A 25,361-nucleotide genomic window follows, 5' to 3' on the forward strand; every position below is an offset into this window, starting at 1 on the left:
GTTACTTTCACGTAACTAGGTTAAGTAAAATTTACTTAATTCCATATTCCAAGTAAATTTAACTTAAAGATTTCTAATTAAAGCTGATAAATATGTTTACGTTTTTACTTGGCAAATCTTTATAAATTTACAAGCATTTTCTGAGTGCAAAAAGTTGCCTAGCTTTTTTCAAGTAAATCCTACTCCAAATTTTTTTCATTTCTGTTGTTGGGATAGAACAATACAACAAAGGGAAATAAAATAAAATAATTTATTTTATTTTATGTATCTATTCATAGGCTAGGCTACATTAAATGATTCACCACATTTTAAGCATTGAACATGTAACGTTATGTCTAGTCTGAAATAAGCTATTGCTTTCGATCTTTTCCTCAACGAGTTGTCTAATAGAGAGTGAGGGTAAAAAACAAAAGAATATGTCATGTTTCATCAAAACAAAGTTGTGTTCGCGCGCGCGTGCACCTGTTTGCTGAGGAATGTCGCCACACACTTGGCCCCGCCCACTTACACTTGTCCTCCCATACTGATTGGTTGATCCAGCTGTCCGTCTAGCTCTATCTGCACCTGACTCTCTCTTCTCTTCTTTACTCGAGAATGTGGCGCAAAGAACAGCCTTTAAACATCAGCTATTCATTCCACACTCAACATCTCCCGCGTAAAGCTCGTGCTCGTGGCCAGAAGGCAAACCTAGTTTCCTTTTAAAGACCCAAAATACGATGCCAAGATCTTTCCTGGTGAAGAAACACCTCACGAACAAGAAGCCTGACTATGGAGTGCTGGACTCAAAGAAACACGGTAACTTCTTTCAGACTCGGACTAAAACACTATGTGTCAGGCTTGTTAAAGATGTGTGTTCAATACCTAATATAACTGTTTGTTTGTTTCATAGTTGAGTTATTAATATTATTTATATACATTACAATGTTTAACAAATATTTTTTCGCAGAATTAACATTGGATAATATAATTCACTTTTTTGGGTTAATTTGAAAGGTATGTGCCTATGAATGGGGAGAAAATATTCGTTTTTAATAATTATGATTTAATAAAATTCTGAATGAACAAATTAGTACAAATCTTATAGTTGAACGTGGACAATATCACAGATGTTATAATCTTAATTGTGACTAGTGCAAAAAATATCTATAAATGAATATTTACTTACAGTAGGCTAGTCTTTCAGTTAATATGATATAATTCAAAATGCATGCATGGTAATAATTATACAAGATTTGAGATATATACAGCATGTCACTGTTTAAAATGTGACGGCTAGATTCAAACATGCTTGTATGATCAGCTTTAGATGTTTTATACTCATGATGAGGAGATAATGAGAGAAGGATGGAGATATATGAGTTTAGCAGGTGCAGAATCTCTGACAAAAGAGCGGCTCGTTGTGAACTCTCAACACAGAGTCCAGTTAGAAGAGCTGAAGAGGGATCAACTATTGTTCAACAGTATCTTAGAGAGAGATTAGACATAAGAAAAAGAGGAATAGACCTTATAGTAACTAAAGAGAGAGTTATTTTTACTATTTTGTGACAAAAGTCTGTATTGTCTTTATTGGCTGCTTGCGAAACCCACCGGCTCAACTTACTATAACTTGCATTTTGTTTTAACAAAGCCTTAGCCAGTTATTTTTTTAAGCAATAAGGTACGAGAGGCTGTGCTGTATCGTGAAAAAGTAACGGCTGGAGGGCGTTGTTAGGCACGACGCGAAGCAAGTTGCAACCCCTTCAGCCGTTACTTATTCACGATACAGCACTTGCCTCGAGTACCTTATTGCTTTTATAAAACGGTTACCACACAATAAAAATATTAAAGTAAAACAAAAATGTATTAGTGCAACTTTCATGAAGTAAAATCACTAAAAGCCTTCCTTCCGCTAGAAAAAAAATAGTCCCTGACCTTGAACAGCAACAACGTTCCAATGTGTAATATGCAGGAAAGCTCAAATAAAAACGTCTCAGGTTACGAATGTAACCTCTGTTCCCTGAGAACAGGGAACTCAACAATACGTCATCGACGTTATGGGGAACGCCTCAGGCGTGACAGGTGTCTGAAATCACTATCAAATCACGTCAATCACATTGACGGGCGACAGCCCGTGAATCATTAGCGTGAATGATTAACGTGCGACCTGGAAGTATATAAGGGCGCCTTGCAAACATGACAAATCACCTTATCGTCTGAAGGGACTGTACGGCAGGCAAGCCCCGAGGCATGGCAGGGAGACGTATTGTCTCGTTCCCTGTTCTCAGGGAACAGAGGTTACATTCGTAACCTGAGACGATGCCTTTCGAAGGGAACTCAACAATACGTCATCGACGTTATGGGGAACGAAATACCCACTCCGCCATGCTGAGGGGAGTGCATGCCCTCAGGCAGTGACAACTGTCCGAACCAGCAAATTCAAATGAAATGCTAGAACCACTCACCCTCAGGTCACACTGGGCTGTCAGTGACAGCATTCCCTACGGTCATAGCCCAAGCTATAAGCCTAGCAGGAAAACCTCCATAAACATGGTTAAATGAAAAGGCCTACCTGGGCCTGCTCAAAGGCCTAGGACCACAACTTCAATTAGAAGGGGTCCCTTCTAGGGAATGTGGCTAGGGAACCCGAAGGAACCCCAGCCAGTCACTATTCAGGGGAACGTACTCACCCCGAAGTGCCACCAGTACGGCCTGACCTGGCGTCAGAGCATAGACACTTAGTCTGGCCACTTCCTGTCTGTCCGAAGACAGAGCCTCTGGACACTTGCCTTAAGTAAGGCATCCAACCCGAGGGACTGCGAGCTGGCAGTGAACCACTCGGCCCGGATCTCAGAGACGGGACATCCCGGAGAGTATGACTCAGCAAGTGCTTTCCAACCCTTACCAGCGAGGGGAGTTTCTCTACTCGATCCATGAATCTACCCAGTGCTTGTGATTCAAACACTAAGGAGGCCTGTGAAGGCCTAAGGGCTGATCTAACTGGGAGGCCTCACGAGAGGCCTACGACCGTCTGACCAGACTCAGGATTCCGCGTGCTCATAGTGACCCTTTGTGAGGGGAGCACATGGTACGCCTGGAACACTTTAGTCGAGCCAGGGCACAAGCTCGCCTTCAGCAGCTGCCTGATAAGGCCAGCTGAAAATGATAGCAAGAGGCCACTAGCCTCCTGAACCCAGCACCGCTAGGAAACCACTCACAGGGAGGCCTGGAGAGGCCTACAACCTGATAACCACAGTATGTGGGGACCCTTAGGGAGGCCTGGTGAGGCCTACTACCTGACCTTACTCACTCAGGGAGGCCTGGGGGAGCCTACTACCTGATAACCACAACCTGTGGAAACTCATCGTCAGAGAGGCCTGGTGAGGCCTACTACCTGACCGTTCTCATTCAAGGAGGCCTGGGGGAGCCTACATCCTGATAATCACAGCATGTGGGAACTCACCTTCATGGAGGCCTGGTGAGGCCTACTACCTGACAGCCAAAAAATATTTGGAAGCTCACAATCAGGGAGGCCCAGAAAGACCTACTACCTGATAGCAACAGTATGTGGTCACCTACAGGGAGGCCTAGAGAGGCCTACTACCCGCTAACTATAGTACGTGGGGAACTCACCCTCAGGGAGGCCTGGTGAGGCCTACTACCTGACAGCCATAATATCTGGGAGCATTTTCTGCTACCCGATAGAAAGTCAGGCTAGCTGTTCAGTTGTCTGTCCTTGGGCTTGTCTCCAGGGAGGCCTGGTGAGGCCTACTACCTGATAGCCAATGTAGGTGGGGATTCGCCTTCAGGGAGGCCGGGTGAGGCCTACTACCTGATAACCATCTTAAATGGTAAATCACCTTCAGGGAGGCCTGAGTGGCCTACTACCTGATAGCAACTGGTAGCTGAGCTCGGGTGACAGTTCCAAGGCGGCCTGTTAAGGCCAACCAGCTGGGGACTCGCCTATCAGGGAGGCCCGGTTGGGCCTACCAGCTAATAGCAAGTCAATTCCTACAAAGGAACACTGTTGGGAACCATACTACACCAACGTAACTATTGGGCCCACCCACAGGAGGCCTAGTACGGCTAGCTACCTGCAGCAGCTATAAAGTATGTCCCACAACGTTGGGACTCACCTCCGAGGAGGCCTGTTTAAGGCCTACTACCCACCGGTGAGTCAACTGCCCGAACCACCAAGGCCAACCATTTCTGTGGTTGGCCTACAGCGCCCTATTGGGGGCTGCCCGTACAAGGAGGCCTGCTGAGGCCTACTACCTGATGGCGCAGCCTTCGTTGGCAGATAAGCTGTTTACACAGCGCCTACAGCATCCTGGTGCCTAATCACATTGCCCATGGCAGTGTACTCAGCAAGAGAGCTTAGCACCCTAAAACACAAAGTACAACATACGCCACTCTGCCTCAACGGAGGCCCCAGTTAGTCAGGGGCCTACCATCTATGCATGGGCGTCAGCTCAGGGCAATGCTCTGGCTACAGGGGAGCGTACTTCGACCAAAGAAGAAGTGAAGGCTTACCTCATACTCGACCCGAGCAATAGTGGTGCGAGGTAGGATAAACAGAACTGGGAGTGAAGTACTCAGACCTACCCTGAATCACAGGGGAATACTCACACCTCACCCTGAAGTTACCAGGGGGCGGGCCTGCCAGCGGCTGTAGGGGTGAAAGAAATGTATCTGTGCCCAACCTAGGGGAGTGGGGCTTGAAAGAAAGCCACCCACCTACAACCCGGCGCTTGAGCAGTAGCTCAGCGAGGTAAGTGAAGCCCATACTGGCGGCCTAAATCCGTAGGCCAGTTCTGCACGGCAGGGTCGGGCAGGAGACTCAGTCTTCTTCGTGAAGCGAAAGACGGCCTAACCCTGCTCAAAAGGACTTATATACCACGGAGGCCTAACTGAGGCCTACCGTATCCTTATAAACCATCCTCTGCACCACGCTGCATTACTCTAGTCACCCCAGAATGCAGAGAAGGGGGCGGGCCTTGGCCTAACGACTCCCATGGGAGGAGGCTGATATACAGGGATGCCAAAAACCTACATTCACTAAGTGAAGGGTCAGAGGAAGAAATGCTAATTTAGCAGAACACCTCTAATATCCCTGGCACAGCCTAGGCCAGCTACAGAGGCGGCCCTGGTGAGGGCCAACCTGTAAGCATAGATCTATCTGAGGGCTCAGAGGAGCCACAGCCTACTAAAGAATATAGTCTGTATTATTCCATACAAAGGGCTGCAGAACGCTCAACCTAATGAAAACTCAACCGAGCTCAAGGGGCGAAATACTCAGAAAAGTCAAAACGGTCCCATGAGAAGATACAGGAAAATATCTTATTATTACCACCCTCATCAGCCATCTCCTGTTTGTCCGGGAGAGCGCTTGCTGCCGGACTAGGTTTTCCCTAGCCGCCGCATCGTCTGAGAGGATTACACCCCTCTCAAGGCGATCGGCGAGCTTCATTTGTGACATCCAGACGCTGAACCCTCTTCTCTCGAGAAGAGGGACACGCGCGATCACAATTTGTACAGGCAGTTCCCTCGAGAACTGCCTGTGCGCGTCTTCCTTCCCAGACAGAAAAATGCACAGTTCGCGTGTGTCACCCGGCTTCAGATATCTTGAGCACGGGTCTGCACACTTCTGAAAGCATTTCATAATTACCTGATTTTTAAAGCAGTTACAGACAAAACAGTCCCTGAAGACGAAAAGATGATTTGTCATGTTTGCAAGGCGCCCTTATATACTTCCAGGTCGCACGTTAATCATTCGCGTTAATAAATCACGGGCTGTCGCCGGTCAATGTGATTGATGTGATTTGATAGTGATTTCAGACACCTGTCACGCCTGAGGCGTTCCCCATAGCGTCGATGACGTATTGTTGAGTTCCCTTGGAAAGGGAACTATGTAAAAAAAAGAGTATATTTAATAGGCTACTCGATCAAAAGAGTTAACCCACTGCAAGACAAGTATACTTTGAATACTTAATTATACTTTTAAGTATGTCTCGATCAAAATATTGAGTATAAGTACAGGGCAAAATATACTTGGACTGTTCTCTTAGTATAAGTCAAGTACACTTAAGTGTAATTTGAAGTTTATTTAAGTACATAAAGTGTATTTTTGAGAAGTATATAAAATGTAGACTAGGCTAACAGTAAACACGGTTCTACTGACCAGTCGGGCTTTCTCGTCTTTCTTGTTTTTTAATCCATGTTTGCTATATTAAAACAAACATTCAAACCACCACTTAAATAGACAGCAATCAGTGTAATTGGAAAGAGTGGAACAATTTTTATCATTCTAAGCCAATCAAATACCTTATGAATTTAACAGCCAGGTAAAAAAAGGATTTATATACATAAATATAATGTGCGTGTGTGTGTGTGTGTGTGTGTGTGTGTGTGTGTGTGTGTGTGTGTGTGTGTGTGTGTGTGTGTGTGTGTGTGTGTGTGAGTAAACTCTATACTTAAAATGGCTCTTTTTTTTCCTTCTTGGACAACCAACCAATCACAGTCTTCAAAAGATTGTGTCATACATAGCAACGGGGTCAGCCCCGCCTCCTCACTAAGATGAGAGTTTTTGTCTTTTCCTTACTCAGAGTTGCTCTCAGATCGTTCCCGAATCGCTCTTAAGCTAAGACACCTACGTAAAAGTTTTTAAAGGGGGGGTGAAACACTCAGTTTCAGTCAATCTCATGTTAATCTTGAGTACCTATAGAGTAATATTGCATCCATCATATCTCCAAAAAGTCTTTAGTTTTATTATATTTATAAAAGAAAGATAGGCTGTACCGAGTCTTTCCGGAAAAAGCCGAGCGATTGGAGGCGTGCCGTGTGGGCAGAACTAAATAATCACGCCGAATAAGTTACACGCCGATAGACACACACAGATATTTGAAGTTGTTCTACTCACCGCCTGCGGTTCCAAAGCAAGACCGTTAACCTTTAGTGTTGGGACTGCTCCAACCTTGAGAACTAAACGATTAGCAAATCCGGCTTCGAACTGGGCCTTGTTTATAAAAAAATCATCCTCGAAATGCATGGAACAAACAAGAACACTTGCACAACTGTGTTGATGTTCTGGAAAAACAAACTCCATCCACTGGTCCCTTAACGCTTGATTCTTTGGGAATATGTGCAGTGTTGTCTTGCCTTGGCAACCGAAAACACTTCTTTGGTGACATATTGCAGCTTAGCCGATGCACAGCGCTTTGATGGGCATAGGTTACGGCTATCGCTCTACAGCTGCGCGCGCGCCCTTCCGAGAGAAGTGCCCTTAGGACCGTATAAGGACATTCCGGCCCATCTGACGTCATACGCGCCCATACTCGAAAAAAACTTTCCGAAACTTGTGACAACCAGGAAGGAGTATTTTGAGAACAGAAATACTCAATCAAACGTACAACTTAATTTTTGAAACTTTGTCCATGTTTAGCATGGGAATCCAACTCTTTAACAGTGTAAAAAACTCACTATGCATGAAATAGCATTTCACCCCCCTTTAAGCTAAATTAAGAGTTTTCTGAGAGGATTCTTAGAATCTTTTAGCCTGGGTTTCCCCATACTGCCTTTGCGCAGCGCAATTTTATTCACACTGCAAGGCAGTATGGATACCATGGTCCAGATTTTCGCCTCATCTAGGGAACCAATCACAGAACGGGGAGGGAGCAGCAAGACAATGACGACGTCTATGCGACACACCGAAGCAGTTTGTTTATATCTATGGATCCAACATGGCAGCAGACGCGAAGTTACCTTTCGATGCAGCCTTAATTAGATAGTGTTCTACGTAGTTTCATGGTGTCACGGTGTGGGTTTTGTGTTTTGTTCCTTGTTCTTGTCTGTCATGTGATTCCCTGTTTGTCATGTTATCCTGCCATGTGTCTTGTCTTTTGTCATGTTGTTGCTCAGTGTCCACAGGTGTTCCTCGTCTATGTCTATTAGTCTCCCCAGGTGTCTCTGATTAACCACGCCCCCTTGTTATCTTGTTTAGCTTGTTTGTCTGTGTATTTAAACCCCTGTGTTTCAGTTGTTGGCTGTCGGTTGTTGTTTAATGTTACTTGTAGTGTGTTCTGAGTTATTTGTTCCTAGTTCTGAGTTTACCTGTTTGTTGGATTATTAAAGTGCTTGCGTTTGGATTCCCTCTCTGCTTCATTCCTGCTACTTCGTAACAGAACAACCGACCAAAGATGAACCCAGCAGCACAGATCCGTGAGTTCGCTGGACAGGTCGCGGCCTTGGCCCTAGATAGCCAAGACCTGTTTCAGTTCACCTGGGGGTTTGCTTCAGTTGCTGCCTCTTGCTCCCTGGGGGACGAGGAGATAAAACTTTGTTACCGGCTGGGAGCTAAGGAGGTCAGCCTGAGGGAACTCCCCGATTTAGCCGGTCTGAACTGGAGAGAGGCCCTCTCCATTTGTGAGGAGAGCTTCCTTCCGTGGTACGCCAGGTCATCACCTGATCTCCACGTCCAGCCAGAGACCGTCCAGCCAGAGCTTCAAGTCAGCCACGTCCAGCCAGAGCTTCACGTCAGCCACGTCCAGCCAGAGCTTCATGTCAGCCACGTCCAGCCAGAGCTTCACGTCCAGCCAGAGACCGTCCAGCCAGAGACCGTCCATCCAGAGACTGAGCTTCACGTCACTTCTGCCGATCCAGAGACTGAGCTTCACGTCACTTCTGCCGATCCAGAGACTGAGCTTCACGTCACCTCTGCCGATCCAGAGACTGAGCTTCACGTCACTTCTGCCGATCCAGAGACTGAGCTTCACGTCACTTCTGCCGATCCAGAGACTAAGCTTCACGTCACGTCTGCCCTGCCAGAGACTGTTCACGTCACGTCTGCCCAGCCAGAGACTGTTCACGTCACGTCTGCCCACCCAGAGACCGTTCACGTCACGTCTGCCCAGCCAGAGACTGTTCACGTCACGTCGGCCCAGCCAGAGACTGTTCACGTCACATCTGCCCAGCCAGAGACTGTTCACGTCACGTCTGCCCAGCCAGAGACCGTTCACGTCACGTCTGCACAGCCAGAGACCGTTCACGTCACGTCTGCCCAGCCAGAGACCGTTCACGTCACGTCTGCCCAGCCAGAGACTGATCACGCCACGCATGCGCCGCCTGAACCCTCAGTGACCGCAACACTGGCCATTATGGCCACAGCCATGTGGTGTGTGTGGGCTACGCACACACTTGCACCGGAGCCCACTGATCCTGCGCCGGAGCCCACTGATCCTGCGCCGGAGCCCACTGATCCTGCGCCGGAGCCCACTGATCCTGCACCGGAGCCCACTGATCCTGCACCGGAGCCCACTGATCCTGCACCGGAGCCCACTGATCCTGCGCCGGAGCCCACTGATCCTGCACCGGAGCCCGCTGATCCTGCACCGGAGCCCACTGATCCTGCGCCGGAGCCCACTGATCCTGCACCGGAGCCCACTGATCCTGCACCGGAGCCCGCTGATCCTGCACCGGAGCCCACTGATCCTGCACCGCCGTGGCCGCCCGAGGGGTCTTCACCGCCGTGGCCGCCCGAGGGGTCTTCACCGCCGTGGCCGCCCGAGGGGTCTTCGCCGCCCTGGCCGCCCGAAGGGTCTTCGCCGCCCTGGCCGCCCGAAGGGTCTTCACCGCCCTGGCCGCCCGAAGGGTCTTCTCCACCGTGGCCACCTGAACTGCCTGCTCCACCCTGGTCGCCTGCACAACCTGGTCCGCCCACGCTTCATGGCCCAGGTCCACCATGACTATGTCCTGGTCCCGTTCCCCTGTGCGGGCCTGGCCCTCCATCCCTCCCCCAGACCGCCTCCGCTTCACCACCCTCCTGAACTATTGTTTTTTGTTTTTATGGGCGTCGGGAGCCGCCCATAGGGGAGGGGCTATGTCACGGTGTGGGTTTTGTGTTTTGTTCCTTGTTCTTGTCTGTCATGTGATTCCCTGTTTGTCATGTTATCCTGCCATGTGTCTTGTCTTTTGTCATGTTGTTGCTCAGTGTCCACAGGTGTTCCTCGTCTATGTCTATTAGTCTCCCCAGGTGTCTCTGATTAACCACGCCCCCTTGTTATCTTGTTTAGCTTGTTTGTCTGTGTATTTAAACCCCTGTGTTTCAGTTGTTGGCTGTCGGTTGTTGTTTAATGTTACTTGTAGTGTGTTCTGAGTTATTTGTTCCTAGTTCTGAGTTTACCTGTTTGTTGGATTATTAAAGTGCTTGCGTTTGGATTCCCTCTCTGCTTCATTCCTGCTACTTCGTAACACATGGTAGTTTCGTGTACACATAAATCTCTGACCCATCGTCGCCTTCCTCGTCGAATTTCTGTCACTCTACATACGTCATCTGGTATAATTGAAACGATTGTCTATGAGCTACGTACAGGCGCATTTGATAGACATTCGTAGCACCCAATACACGACTCTGGGCATTCGTAAACCACGCCTCAAATACGAGAAAATTAACATGTGGTTCCCAGACCACGTATCATTCTCAATGATACGTGGTCTGGCGTTAGCCAGGCTAAGAATCTTTCTGAATACGGGCCCAGTTTTTTACGTTTTTGGTATTAACGTTTTTTTTTTACGCGATTCGGTGATGACGTCACGTTGGGGAGAAGTGGAGGAAAGGCAGCCTCAGCCTAATATTAGAACTATGGCAACTGACTGGGATGAGGAAGAGTTGGTGAAGTGTCCTGGTGAGTTGCTATAATTTAGAAACGCAGCAATGATGAGCACTGGAGCTACTCTACGAGCAGCAGTGCACAATAACGACACATCTTTTTTTTTTTACTGTCACTGAATAGGACCGAGTGAAAAATCAACGTTTTCTTTATATCTAACTTAGTGGCAGTGATCATGACGTTAGTTCAGATAAGTACCGGTAACCTTTGTCATAGTGTCGTAGTACTGGGGCCGTATTCACAAAGAATTTTGTCTTACCACTAGGAGTACTCCTAAATCGCACTAAAATATTTTAGCTAGGAGTTTTCTCTTAAAAGTTATTCACAACGTCTTTCAGACCTACTCTTAGTAAAGAAAAATGACAACTCCTAAACTAAGAGTGAGTCTTCGTTGCTATGGATGACGTCAATTCTCATGCACGAGCTTCCTCGTAATGATCACGGTGATTGGTTGTTAGATGGCAGGGCCATCATGCGGAACATAACACAGACGCAACAAATCATGGAATTACGACATCTAAATATGTCTGTGTCCTACACAAAATAATAATAGTAATGACATCGAAATGCATATGACATGTTTGTGCAGGCCCCAGTGAAGTGTAATTCTAAAAAGGCAGAGAGAGAGAGAGAAAAGTCGTGAATTCAATTAAATCAAGGTAATACCCTAATGAAAATCGTCACTTGCCTAATAATGAAAAAACGACACTTGCATTAACACTTGCTTGGTTAATTGACATCCTATTAGCCTAAATAGACTACTTAAAGCAAGGAAATGTTGCTCCTATTGAAGCAATGTAATAGTTGATTTACGGTGGATTATGAACTTGCCAAAACTTAAAAGAAAGCCCAACTGGACGCAGGATCAGTTACTGCTGCTGGCCCAGTTGGTGGCTTGGTGCTGAAAAAAAGTAATAATGATAAAAGTGAAATTCGGCACTGGGATATCAAGCAAAACTAAGCTTGGGAATGGGAGAGGATTTGTTTGCAGATCAATGCAGCATTCCCGCTTGTGTCGCGGACCCCGGACGACTGCGAGAGGCGCTGGTGTGCGCTACAATCCTTTGTGAATAGGTCTTAGTGAGTTAGGAGTCCTCTCGACTTCTTTTAAGCTGTCCCAGACTTAGGTGCTACTTTTAGGGCTAAAATGCTTCGTGAATTACTCTTAGTGAAAAAAATTAAGAGAAATGGAAGCTCTAGCGTTAAGTTCTGCCAGGAAGACTCAATTGCTACGTCACTTATTACCTTCTCATCTATCCAATCGTGTCTAAGACTTGTGGTATAAAAGACCAGTACTTACACATGTCTGAGTTCGCAGATGCTGACGCTTTCATGCACCTCCATCCTCCCCACCACCACCAGGATGGTCCCTTCCCCTCCATCCTCCATCCTCCCCACCACCACCAGGATGGCCCCTTCCTATACCTCACGGGGGGTCGGCTGCGCCCCTGCCTTCGTCTTCAGGCAGGAAATGCAGAGTACGGACCCTCGGATTGCGAGCTATGGACGGGGCCTACGCCAAAGAACTTTATTGCTTGCTGGGCTATCAATAAATGTATTTATTGTTACAGTATTTATTCTCCCGAGTCTTTCTGGTAGAACTAAAGTTAGGAGTGACACACCCATTATTTTTAGGCGTTGGTCCTAAATTCGCCAGTTAGGAGCTACTTTTAGCCTTAAAATTCTTTGTGAATACGGCCCCTGGTCTTTGTCATCTAGAAATAGAAGGCATCATGCTAGCTATATGGGCGTTTCTAAGCGTTTATCTCTTCCTCCGGTGAAAATGTTGTTGCAAACGTAGCCGCCGCGTGTCTGTCGCTGTGTTTGGCAGGTAAAATGGTAAATGGTAAATGGACTGCATTTATATAGCGCTTTCACAGACCCAATGGCCACCAAAGCGCTTTACAATTTGCCTCACATTCACCCATTCACTCACTCATTCATACACCGACGGGCGACGGCAGCCATGCAAGGCGCCATCCAGCTCGTCGGGAGCAGCTGGGGTTAGGTGTCTTGCTCATGGACACCTCGACACTTGGTCAGGTGGAACCGAGGATTGAACCACCAACCTTCCGGTTTGTAGACAACCAACATGAACCACTGAGCCACTGCCGCCCCTCGGCATGTGTTATGTGTTATGGCCCCAGGTGCTTGTGTGGGCAGTATAGAGAGAGATTGGCCAGAGCCCGTCTAACGGAGAGCCTTGGAACTTCCTATTAGACCCATTGTGTATCATATTGGTTGCAGTTCCATTCGAATTCCACTGGAGGTGATCGCGGGCGAGTGCAGAATGAATGGGAGTCTATGGAGATAAACGGCTAAATGTATCTCTTTCTCCTGCTTGTCGTTGAATCATAGATTTTATTGTTGATTCCCCAAGTTCAATATAGATTATAGGCCAAAAGTCGAATGAACGAGTACTCATGTCATTTCGATTTCTTACAGGTTGGGCCGTTGTTGGCCGGAACACGGTAGCATTCTGCGATTATGTGACGTCATCACATTGTTGAACGGATTTTTAGATCAGATAAGTGAACTTAAAAATGCAATTTTCAGCTGAGTGTATTATCTTAGCCCTCCCTTTTGAATGCAACTTTCAAATTACTTGACAAAAAATTACATCCTACATCCACTCCCATTCATAGACTCCCATTCATTCTGCACTCGCCTGCGAGCGCCCCCGCATGGACAGAGACGTGTTACTGCAGCCAGTCCAGAAACCGGAAGTAACCAGACAGTGCCAATTCTCTTCAATTAGACATTTTCTGGATAGGCAGACAGCCAGATAGCATAACGTTAGAATAGCTAGCAGCTAGATAGATAAATAGACAGAAATATATAGTAGGTAGATTGACAATGTAGAGTTGGCTCATTGGTCGCACGTCAGAGGCGCCCGCGCCATTGGATGTGCAGTTGCCGCACTAGCCTATCTATATCTATCTATCTGTCTATCTATCTATATATCTAGTATATCTATCTATATCTATGTATTTATCTATTTATCTATAATCTGCGTACTCTCGTCTACTACTCGTCTCTCAAGTCACTCTCAATGCTCTCAAGGCGGGCTTTGGTAAATTCTCTCCCCAAGGTGACGTAATCCAATGCATTGTGGTGGAAAAAAGAATCGTTGCAAACCGCTGTAAGATAGTACCTACTTTTTCGTATTATATTCCGTTTTGTGATACCCAACAACATAAAATACAATGGATAACAGTTTAAATGTTTATTACCAACAAGCAAATTGCAAAAATCCGTTGAAAAATTAACCCTGCAACACGGCCTTTAACATAACAGTGTACTAACAGTGCAACTGCACAAGTAAATGTTGTCCTTTTTCTTGTTGAAGGTGGGCTGAGTGGCGCGACGGCTTCCCTATGAGCATGACTGATCTTCTTCCAGAAGTTCAGTTTGATTCAGCAAAAAGTTTTGAGTTTAATTTGAATGTCCTGAAAGCGTAAGTTTTGGGGGAATGTGTTATGGCCCCAGTCCTTGTTGATTTGATACAGACATATTCCTCAGTTTTCCAGAATGAAATTCATGCAAATAGTGTTCATGTCTATAAATATACAGTATGCACTCTGAATTCAGGATTGGGGAATCATTTCTTGACAAATTTAAAGGTTTCATGCATACCTGGAAAGATATGGCAGATTTTGAAAATATATTGGAAGATTTTAATATCAAGAACACTCTACTAGGTTTGTTTCTTTGTTTAAACAAAATCTATAAATCCAAAAACACAACTGTTGTGAGAAACCAACAATGAAGAGGCACTTTTTTCATACATGTAAAGCCTTTGACAGTTGACTCAATTTTCCCCTTTGAAATCTGGACAGAGAAAGTGATGCAAGACTGGAGAGAGGATTACATGTTTGGCTATCAGTTTTTGAACGGCTGCAATCCTGTCATGATCAGGAAGTGCAAGGAAATTCCAGTCAAATTTCCAGTCACACATGAGATGGTGAAGGGCTTTCTGAAGAAAGGAGTCACACTACAAGAGGAATTAAAGGTCAGAAACATTAAGACACTTGAACAGTTGATCAGTTATCAAAACCAAGGCTTGTATCATGACATTCTTAACATAATTTAATTTACATAAATGTCTAAACTGTACACCTGTGTACATGTTTACAGGCAGGAAACATCTACATAGTGGATTATGAAATACTGAAGGCAGTGCAAACACACAAAACCCAGCACTATTTGACTGCACCCCTCTGCCTGCTGTACAAGAACAAATCGGACCAAATTGTGCCAATTGCCATTCAGGTATCTGTCGCATATATAATTAGTATCAAATGAAAACATAAATTAAAAATAAAAGAGCTTTTCCTGGGAATTTACTCACCGAAGTAAAAATATCCTGTTTGGCTTTATTATATCTAAATCAGCTCAGTCAAGACTCAGCGGAAAAGAGCCCAATCTTTCTCCCAAATGATAATGAATATGATTGGATGCTTGCCAAGATGTGGGTGAAATCTGCCGACTTCATTGTACACCAGTTGGAGACGCACCTTCTCAAGACACAACTGATATCAGAGGTTTTTGAAATGGCCATGTATACAGACAGCTCCCTGCAGTCCACCCTGTATACAAGGTACATGTCTCTCAATAAACAGTCATGATATTTAGATTCAGGGCTAAACTGAAGATTTATTGATGAAGGGTTGCTGGTTCTGATATCATTGCCTTCTTTTCATCCATGGTTTAATGTTTACCTAAAACCTCCAGGGAATGATATGGAAACCACTTTTGCTGTTTCAGGTTATGCTTAAATCAGTTTTTATGATTTAATGCACGTGTTTCTTCTTACAGTTACTGAAACCTCATGTTCGTTTCACAATTGCAATCAATGCAGTGGCTCGTGAAAGACTCATCAGTGAAAACGGGGTCATCCCCAAGGTAGTTTTACACCTAATTTAATATATCCACACATAAACAGCATATTTCTAGGATTCAAAGCGATTCTATTCATATTTGATTATTTAGTCTTTGTCTGTCAAACCATAAATTATGTCCTTGATATAGGTTTAAAGACGCACACAGTGTTAACAAACCTTCATGATGGCCTGAGCCATTACCTGACTTTCTGGCTTGTGATATTCTGTCTTTTTGCTGAATGCTCTTACTTCTATTTCATAGACTACCTTGTATATAGCTAACTGGTGTTTGCTTAAATAGACAGACCTAATAGTTTCTAAATTTCAAAAAGTCAAAGAATAGGCTAAATAAGTGCTGAAAATATTTAGGCACAATATTAACTGATTTCTTGGTATCCACAGATTAGTAGCCTCACTGGAGATGGGATAGCTGACGTGATTAGAAGAGCCATGGAGACTTTTTCCTATGAGTCCCTGTGCTTCCCTGAGACCATAGAGGCTCGAGGAATGGAAGATGCGCCCAAGTACTATTATAGAGATGATGGCATGAAGATCTGGGAGGCAATACACAAGTAGGTGTTGCAACAGTTCAGATCCTGTACTACTAGTGCAAAAGTACAAATTAGTCCACATACACTCCAATTAAAAGTTATTTTCAATAATTTGTTAATTTGTCATCTTTTTGATCTTCCTGTAGTTTTGTGTCTGCTGTGGTCAACATCTACTATGACAGCGATGAGACCGTACAAAAAGATGTGGAGATTCAAGGATTTGTTAAGGATTGCAACACTGGCATGAAAAAATCTCCCAGTGAGAACAGGTTTAACTTATCAAAGGCCATGTTTACACCTGGTCAATCACATCACAAGAGGATGATGCTAAACACAGGTGTAAACGGGGTCTAAATGTTTTTAGCTTGTCCACTTTCGACCACTTCCAGAGGTTGTCGAAAACCCATTTGACTGGATTGCTTTCATAGTGTAGACGCTCATGATGTCGAATGCATTCGAACAGTCAATAAAACACCGCCTATTTTACGCCTACTGACCAGCCTTTCGCCTTCGCTCCACGGCTTTCAAGACCTTTATACGCCTTAAGCCACGAAGGGGGCTGGGCTGTCCTAATCTGAGGAGTGGAAGTGAGACCAGAAGGTGAACACCGCCTCTCACGCTCCCCCTCCTTCCAGGGGTAGAGGTTGGAGGAGGCATGAAGCAAAAGGGAGAAGAGAAGATCTCAGGGAAGTAATCCAGACTAATCTCTCTGAGCATTATAGTTTCCCAGAGGCAAAATAACATCCTTACCTTATCTCCATCCTCAGAGCCAGATTTGGCTAGTAATACCGAGTTGTAGGCTCCTGAGCCTCCTTTGGTGCATCTGGGTGGGGAGTGGTCACTGCTTTTGAACTAGAGCGTTGTTGGGACTCCTCTCACTATAGAGAGCAGTTCTATTAGTGGCCTCCGCTCCTCTGAGCTCAGCCCAGTGTTGGGTCAGGCTGCTAGCCCTGTTATGTAGCTTCCTTGACAGGCGTAGGACATAGCCTATGTCTGAGCTGATAGGATGAATACACTAAGTGTTTGGCTCTCTGTGAGCCTCCTTGGCCACTGCGAGCATTGTTAGGACTCCCGTTCGCTAGATAGACTTATCTTACTAAGGCCTCCGCTCCCTTGAGCTCAACTAGGATAGCAATTGCAGGTTGTAAGCTCTCTGTGAGCCCCCTTGCAAGATATCCTGAGAGTGGGGCTTAGTTAGGCCTCCTCTTGGTTTAAAGAGTCGTCATGTTGAGGCATCCGCTCCTAGAGCTTGGCCAAACAGTTTGCTAAGTTGGTGAGCCTCCGTGGCTACTGAGAGTATTGTTAAGCCTCCTCTCGCTAGAGAGAGTTATCTTTATTTAGGCCTCCGATTCCCAGAGCTCGGCTAGGATAGCAATTGCGAGTGGTAGGCCCTCTGTGAGCCTCCTTGAAAGATGTCCTGAGCGTGGGGCGTTGTTAGGCCTCCACTTTATTTAGAGAGTCGTTAAGGCCTCATTATGCTTCTGCGTCAACTCCACGGCGTAGCTACGCCGTCACTTCTACGGCCTCGTGGCCGTTTTATGGTTCTACGTCAGGTTGCGTTGCATCGCGGTGTATTTCACCGCCAGAACGCTAGGGAGTGTGTGCTTCGCGAATCTTTTTGCTAGTTTGTTTTGGTTCTGTGCGCCGGTTCCGCTTTCGTTTCCATTACCCTTCAAATTGCGCAAATTGAAATTGCGAATTGAAAATACGCACAATGGAACCACGTCCATTTCGCATAAACTCCCGTTTATCGCAAAAAAAGATTTTATGCTCGCATGAGGAGGTTTTTCAGGCAATTCGAAAAAGGAATATTTAGCAAAACTGCAATGGAAGGTTTTGCGCATTTACAGTCACCTGACTTAGAAGACGCAGTGTGTTTGGGGTCCGTGTCCGCAAATAATAATAATAATCATGATTATCATCATTATTATAACATTTATTAGGCTACATATGTAGAAGACGCTTTTATCCAAAAAATGAACAAAGCAATTCGTCACATCTCATTCAAAATACAGGTTGGAGTTGGACAATAATATAATACGGGGCTAAGATTATCAGAAATAAACACAAGACTTTGACGCATATCCAAGTGTTTAAGCGGAGCGCGCACTGGATGGCAGGGCGCGCTGGCGCGAACACTTGCATTTCCCTATCAACAGTGGAAACAACTTAAAATACTCTATCATTTCTGGTCATACAGAAAATAATAATACATTATTCGCAACTAATTTTATTTGCGTAAACTCACAATAACAAGAAAACGTTGTGGTTTTGTAAAATAAAACAAAACAATCAGGCGCGCTTTCATGGTCTCCGTGAACTGAAGCGCGAGAACTGAAACAAAATATAGCCTATGTAGGCTAAAGCTTGAAATGTCCACTTTAAAACGAACAAATTCGAATCGAAAGCTAATACCTTCTGATTATGTAATCCGTATGAAAGGTGCATTTCTCTCTAAAGGTGCATCCGGAGATGGAGATATGTTTTTAGCCGACACTGATTTAGAAAACAATAGTTTATTAATAAACAATTAAAATGCCTTGTTATTTTTTCAGACACATTTATTATAACCTATAAATCACCTTTCTGTAGGTTGTGGTTATGGTCTTTCATTCAGCACTGCGGGAAAAATATAATTTCCAGGTTCTAATTTGGCCTTAGAAAACCAGAAAAATCTAAAATTTTTCCATATTAATTTGTGAATATTTTAAATTTTTAATAAAGGAGCAAAAAATCATAAACAAATAGGCTATCTTAAAATTCGTCGATTTTTTTTTTTTTTTTTTTTTCGCAGCATTTGGTGTACAGTTCAAATTAAAAATTATGTGTTTAACTTTGCGTTTTAAAAAATACAACAACCGTTCATTTTTCGTTTTGCAATTACGGGTTAAATAAGGGAAAACGAATGGACCCAAAAGTAGGCTACACTGACCGTTTGGAATTAATACGATACAGAGTTCTTTATTAAATTCAAAAAAGAAACAATTACAGGAATAGCCTACTGGACTCTAAACCTCAAAGAAATGCCACAATCAAGACCTCGGAGCAGAAATGAGGGAGAACTCCGTGTCTTTCCCTGCCATCAATGCTTGGATAACACACCACGTCTCCTTCCATTAATAATAATAATGTCTAGTGCGGTGGATATAGTGACACAAGGTAGCATCTTGCTTTTGGAAACATTGGACCCGAAGCCTGTATATGTTCTATAAACGATGCCTCATCCGCATCATTCTTAATTGTTTTGTATTGTTTTTACATTTATATCTGTACTGTGTTGTCTCTGGACCTGTCTTGAATAAAAGTTGATATAGGCTATAACGTTAAACCTCCGTTACCATGATTTTTGGAATGGCTTATGGCGAGAGGAAAAAAAGACGTTTAAGTCGCATAACATCGGTTAATGGAAACGCCGTCATTTCGCAATAGTTTTTTATCGACATATAGAAAAAAATCGCAAAAGTTTTGCGCAAATCTGTAATGGAAACGAGCCTAATGGCGAGCGAAAGAGAGAGAATGTTGTTGCAGCTGGAGCTAATCGACGTTGAACAACAAATGATTTTATTGCAAATATTTAATCGCAGAAGAATCAAATGTTCCTCAACTTAATATCGTTAAAACAAACAGTGCAGTGGTCACTTTAAAAATAGCGGTATAGCGGGAGGGGGAACTGGAGAAGCTTCACTCCCGAAATTATGTATCTGACCAATCACAGCCCTTGTGGTCTGCGTCGCCTCGACGCGTAGTTACAATTTTTTGGAGGTGCATGTCGAGCTACGGCGGAGGGGTCGGAGAGGGGTTCGCGGCGACGCAGAGAGGTCTGCGGGGGTACGCCGTCGATTCGACGCAGAAGCATAAAACAGGCTTTATACTGAGGTCTCCGCTCCTAGAGCTTGTATAGCCGGTAAGGTAGTATGCTAGGTCGGTAAGGTAGTATGCTACTGGCTACTGGCCTCAGTGTGGAGTGTTGCTAGGCCTCCTCTCATTATGAGAGTCATTGTATTGAGGCCTTCACTCTGCGAAGCTTAACGGTCAGTTAAACTGAGTGTTTAGCTCTTTCTGAGCTTTCTCTGTACTGCCCTTGGGTTAGAAAGTTTTTAGGCCTCTTGTTTGCAGCCTCAACTCTTCAGGGCTGTTAGGCTCTCTGGAGGCATTTTGGATGCTGGCCTGAATATGGACGTAGTTAGGCTTCCTCTCTTTAGAGTCATCCTGTTGAGGCCTCCGTTCTTGAGAAGCCCCGGTCTATGATTGTATTGCTGGTGTACACCTTAGGGATGAGGACTCCTTTGACTTGCATGTAAGCATGGTTCCCTGAAAAGGGGAACAAGACGCCGCTTCCCTTTGCCGTGCTTCCGGTATTCCTGCACACGTCTCCTTTAGACAAGAAGTGGATGGCGTATTTTACAGGAGCCCTTTAATACTCATGATCGCAACAGTGGTGACGTCATAGGATGCAGCCTGCCAATGTCACTTTTAACAACTTTTAAGAAATAGATGTCGTCCCCTCAATATATGAAGTCGTAGCCACAAGAAAAAATATATCGTTCCCTTAACAAAGGATCTCGAGGCCACGACTTTACGAATTTAAAGTGAAACTGAAGCCTACCACTCTCATTCGACACAAATCCAAATGTTTCATTTTTAAATAAGTGTATCTGTTCAGAACGATTAAAATAGATTTTGTTTCCGTTTCTGGTTTTGTTCCGGTCAAAGTTTTATTCTTTTCCAGTTTTCGTTCCTTGAACCGGTTCGGAGTCCTGTTTAAAAGTAAAAAATGTCCAATAATTTACTCAAGTAAATGTAATGGAGTAAATGTACTTTACCCACTGCATGCGTTCTTAGCATTTGGCATGGTCTCTCGGCAGTCAGCACAGAAATGAAAGCTGCTGCTCTCTGTATGTTTTTCCGTTGTCTCCGGTCGCGTTCATATGTAAATTAAGCAAGCTTATTTTGTCCATTAAATCGAAAGATCTGAAAAAGCCCATACATCAACCACCCATAGACACTCCCCTTGAAGAAATCAGGACATAAGTGGTTGAAAGTGGACTAAAGAGACGGATTAAAACACCAGGGGTCTCTGTTATGGGTAGACGTGACTGAATCGTCGTGAGCAGATGTAAACACTCAGGAGAGGTTGGATGAGTTTGTTCAGATGGGATCTTTTTATTTGTCCCAGTTAAGGCCAATGAAAGGCATTAAAAATAATGAAGATTTACGGTTTTACTTAATCTGCCGTTAGATATAGGCAATATATGCGTAGGTTTCACTAAACGGCCCAACGCGCTTGCTGGTGCAGACATTTAAAAAGGGATGGATATTGGATGGCTTCAAGTGATAGGATTGGTGAGTGAAATTATATTTGTATTATCTTTCTATATGTGTATAATTTTCTTTAGATTTTCTGTCTAAAAGTGACCAAAAAGACATTTAACGTCTCTGGTTACGTATGTAACCCTAGTTCCCTGAAGGGAACGAGACGCTGCGTGACAACGCTTTGGGAACGCCCCTGCGTGAGTGTGTCAAGAAGCACGTATGAAATCAGTCCAATGGCGAGACGGAACCTCATAGGTGGGTGACGTCATCGACCAGGAAACTATATAAGCACCCCAAAACACAAGTGGGTCAGCTTCTGATAAGACTGAAGCAAGTGCTCACGGGCATGCTGGGAGTATGGCATAGACACGCAGCGTCTCGTTCCCTTCAGGGAACTAGGGTTACATACGTAACCAGAGACGTTCCCTATCAGGGAACTCGAGCTGCGTGACAACGCTTTGGGAACGCTAACACCAACGTCGCCATACGAGCAAGTGTCCGTCGTGTGAAGTCAGAGCGCACATTCGGACGAAAGCACCTGCGCCCCTGGAGTGGAGCTGAAGTCGAGATGATAAAACTTCACGAATGTGTGCGGTGAGGACCAGCCTGCCGCATCACAAACATCCTGGATTGATACTCCTGACAGGATAGCTTAGAGGCAGCCATACTCCTGGTTGAATGAGTCGGACAGCCAAAGGAGAAGGCTGACCAGCAGACTCGTAGGCAAGTGAGATGGCCTCGACCACCCACTTGCTCAACCTCTGCTTAGATACTGGACAGCCCTTCTTAGGGGGTCCAAAGCAAACGAACAGCTGTTCGCTCTTTCTCCACAGGGCAGCTCTGTGGACGTACACATCTAGGGCCCTAACAGGGCAGAGCAGATTTAGTTTCTCTTGGTCCGATGTCAGAAATGGAGGAGGACAGAAAGCCTGCAGTACAATAGGCCTGACCACATTGGTTGGTACCTTGGGAACGTATCCTGGCCTAGGGAGGAGGAAAGCCTTCACCATGCCTGGTGCAAATTCCTAGCACGAGGGAGAGACCGACAGAGCTTGGATATATCCTATTCTTTTTAATGAAGATACAGCCAGAAGAAAGATAGTTTTAAGAGTGAGGAATTTCTCCGAAACTTCTTCAATGGGCTCGAACGGTGCTAGAGAGAGACCTTCTAGAACAACCGCCAGGTCCCAGGTCGGCACCCTCGTGCGAACTGCTGGCCTCAGCCTCAGAGTGCCACGAAGGAAATGGGTTAGAAGTGGGTGTCTCCCGAGAGAAGCTCCACTCAAAGGGACGTGGTAAGCAGATAAGGCCGCAACATACACCTTCAGTGTGGAGTGGGATAACCCTGTGGAGAAACGCTCCTGAAGGAATTCCAGCACTGCACCCACCAGGCAGTGGACTGGGTCCAACTAGTGTTCTCCACACCAAGAGATGAACATTTTCCACCTCAAGGCATATAATTTCCTAGTGGCCGGAGCTCTGGAGTGGAGGATGGTCTCCACGACCTCAGTCGAGAGACCAGGTTCTATGAGCTGGGCCCCCTCAGAGGCCAAGCCCACAACCTCCATAGATCTGGGCGGGGGTGAAGTATCGACCCGCTCGCCTGAGAGAGAAGGTCCCTCCTCATCGGAATCTCCAGAGGAGAGCCGTCGAGGAGAGAAATTAGGTCCGCAAACCAAACTCGGGCCAGCCAGTACGGGGCTACCAACAGTAGACTGACCCCGTCCCGGCGAAACCTCTCCAGAACTCCTGGGAGCAGAGCAATCGGGGGAAATGCGTACAGGCGTGACCTCGGCCACGCCTGTACCATCGCGTCCAACCCCAGAGGGGCTGGAGGACTTAGGGAAAACCACAGTTGGCAGTGTGATGTTTCCCTGGATGCAAATAGGTCTACCTCGGCACGACCGAAATGTTTCCATAGGAGCTCCACCACCTCGGGGTGGAGTCTCCACTCCCCGGGCCTCGGCCCCTGCCTCGACAGGATGTCTGCCCCCTGATTCAAATATCCCGAGGTATAAATCGCCCTCAATGAAAGAAGCTTCCCCTGGGACCATAGAAGGATCTGGCGAGCCAGCTTGTATAACGGGCGCGAACGCAGACCCCCCTGATGGTTTATATAAGAGACCACCGATGTGTTGTCTGACCGGACAAGAACATGGTGACCTCTCAGGTCTGGGAGGAAGTGTTTCAGAGCCTGAAACACCGCCATCATTTCTAGACAATTTATGTGCCAATGAAGATGATGGTCCTGCCACAGACCCTGGGCCGAGCGACCACTCATGATCGCCCCCCAGCCTGTGAGAGAGCCGTCCGTCGTTAGTGTTACACGACGACACGGAGCCCCCAACACAGGACCTAGGGACAGGAACCAAGGTTCTTTCCACATAGCCAGAGCACGGAGACACCGTCGCGTGACCCTGATCTTGCGGAGCGGGTTTCCCCTCGGGGAGAACCCCTTGGTCCTGAGCCACCACTGCAGTGGTCTCATGTACAGCAGCCCGCAAGGTATAACGTTGGACGCTGCTGCCATCAGACCCAGAATCCTCTGATATTCTTTTACAGTGAGTGACTGGCCTAGCTTTGCCTGTTTGACGGCTAAGAGAATCGAAGCTATATGAGCAGGAGACAGACGTGCCTGGATCGTCGTCGAATCCCAAACCACGCCCAGAAAAGTGGTCCTCTGTACTGGAGAAAGCTCACTCTTTTTGGCGTTGAGCCTCAACCCCAACTTTTTGATCTGGGCGAGAACGACATCTCGATGCCGAATCGCCTGATGCTCCGATTGAGCCAAAATCAACCAATCGTCGGTATAGTTTAAAATGCGGATGCCCTGGAGTCGCAGCGGAGCCAGAGCTGCATCCATACATTTTGTGAAAGTTCGGGGAGACAGTGCTAGGCCGAACGGAAGAACCCGATACTGGTACGCTTCGCCCCCGAAAGCGAACCTCAGGAACTTCCTGTGTTGTGGAAGGATGGAAATGTGGAAGTACGCGTCCTTTAGATCTGGCAAACCTTTAGATCTGGCAAGTCCTCGGATCTGATCTGTGACATGATCTGCTTGAGAGTAAGCATTTTGAATTTGAGCTTCCCTACTGAGCGATTTAACAGGCGCAGATCTAAAATTGGACGCAACCCCCCATCCTTCTTTGGAAAGATGAAATATCGGCTGTAATAACCCAACTCTCTGCTGGGAGGAAGAACTCGTTCTATAGCCTCCTTCAGCAGGAGAGTTTTCACCTCCTGTTCCATAACCAGAGCCTGCTCGGGGCCCACCACTGTGGGCAGAACCCCTCTGAAGCGAGGCGGGCGTGATCTAAACTGAATTGCGTACCCCTTCTCGATAGTCTGCAGGACCCATTGAGATACATTTGGAAGGCTTTTCCACTCTGCCAAAAATTCCACTAAGGGTACCAGTCTCTCGAGACTGGCCTCTGGAATATTTTGAGTGGCAGACACAGTGCCCTGTAACGGCGCACCGACAGGGAACAACTGGTCTGACCGCTCTAGACCGCTCCTCAGAGCGGGCGAGCGTCCCTCGGGAAAGCGCTCGCTGGGACCATCTACGCCCCGGCACGCAGGCGGGGTTGGCAGAACGGGCCCCTGAGGGCACCGAGACAGAACGGGCGCCGTGTACAGCGGCGAACACCTTTCTCTCTCGGTGGGGACCACCCTCAGCACCCTGACACCTTTGGCGCCAGGACTTCTTCGACGAAACCTTCCTGGCGACAATAACCGTCCTCAGATCGGCTTTGCCCCTGGAAGACCTCGTCTGAGAGCGCCGCGCCTCGGCCCAGTTTTGCTGGGGAGGAGCGCGAGACGCGACGCTCTTCTTTTGTTGCGCCATGTGCGAGGAGCTTCCCGACGGCCGGGGCTGCTCCCGCCCAGCAGCCCCGGGGACATGCACACGGAGGGGGAGGAATTTCTGGAGCGCCGCTGCCTGCTTTTTTTCTTCCTGAAACCTCTCGATGACCGTA

At 46.2% G+C, this 25,361-nt stretch overlaps 1 pseudogene; it reads left to right on the forward strand.

The window, feature by feature from the left end:
* The window catches only part of LOC130070435 (polyunsaturated fatty acid 5-lipoxygenase-like), a 169,934-nt pseudogene that overhangs the window by 135,524 nt on the left and 9,049 nt on the right, over positions 1–25,361 (forward strand).

The sequence above is a fragment of the Rhinichthys klamathensis genome, unplaced genomic scaffold, assembly GCF_029890125.1.
Source record: "Rhinichthys klamathensis goyatoka isolate OS25496 unplaced genomic scaffold, OSU_Roscu_1.1 h1tg000406l_1, whole genome shotgun sequence".
NCBI classification, from domain to species: Eukaryota; Metazoa; Chordata; class Actinopteri; order Cypriniformes; family Leuciscidae; genus Rhinichthys; species Rhinichthys klamathensis.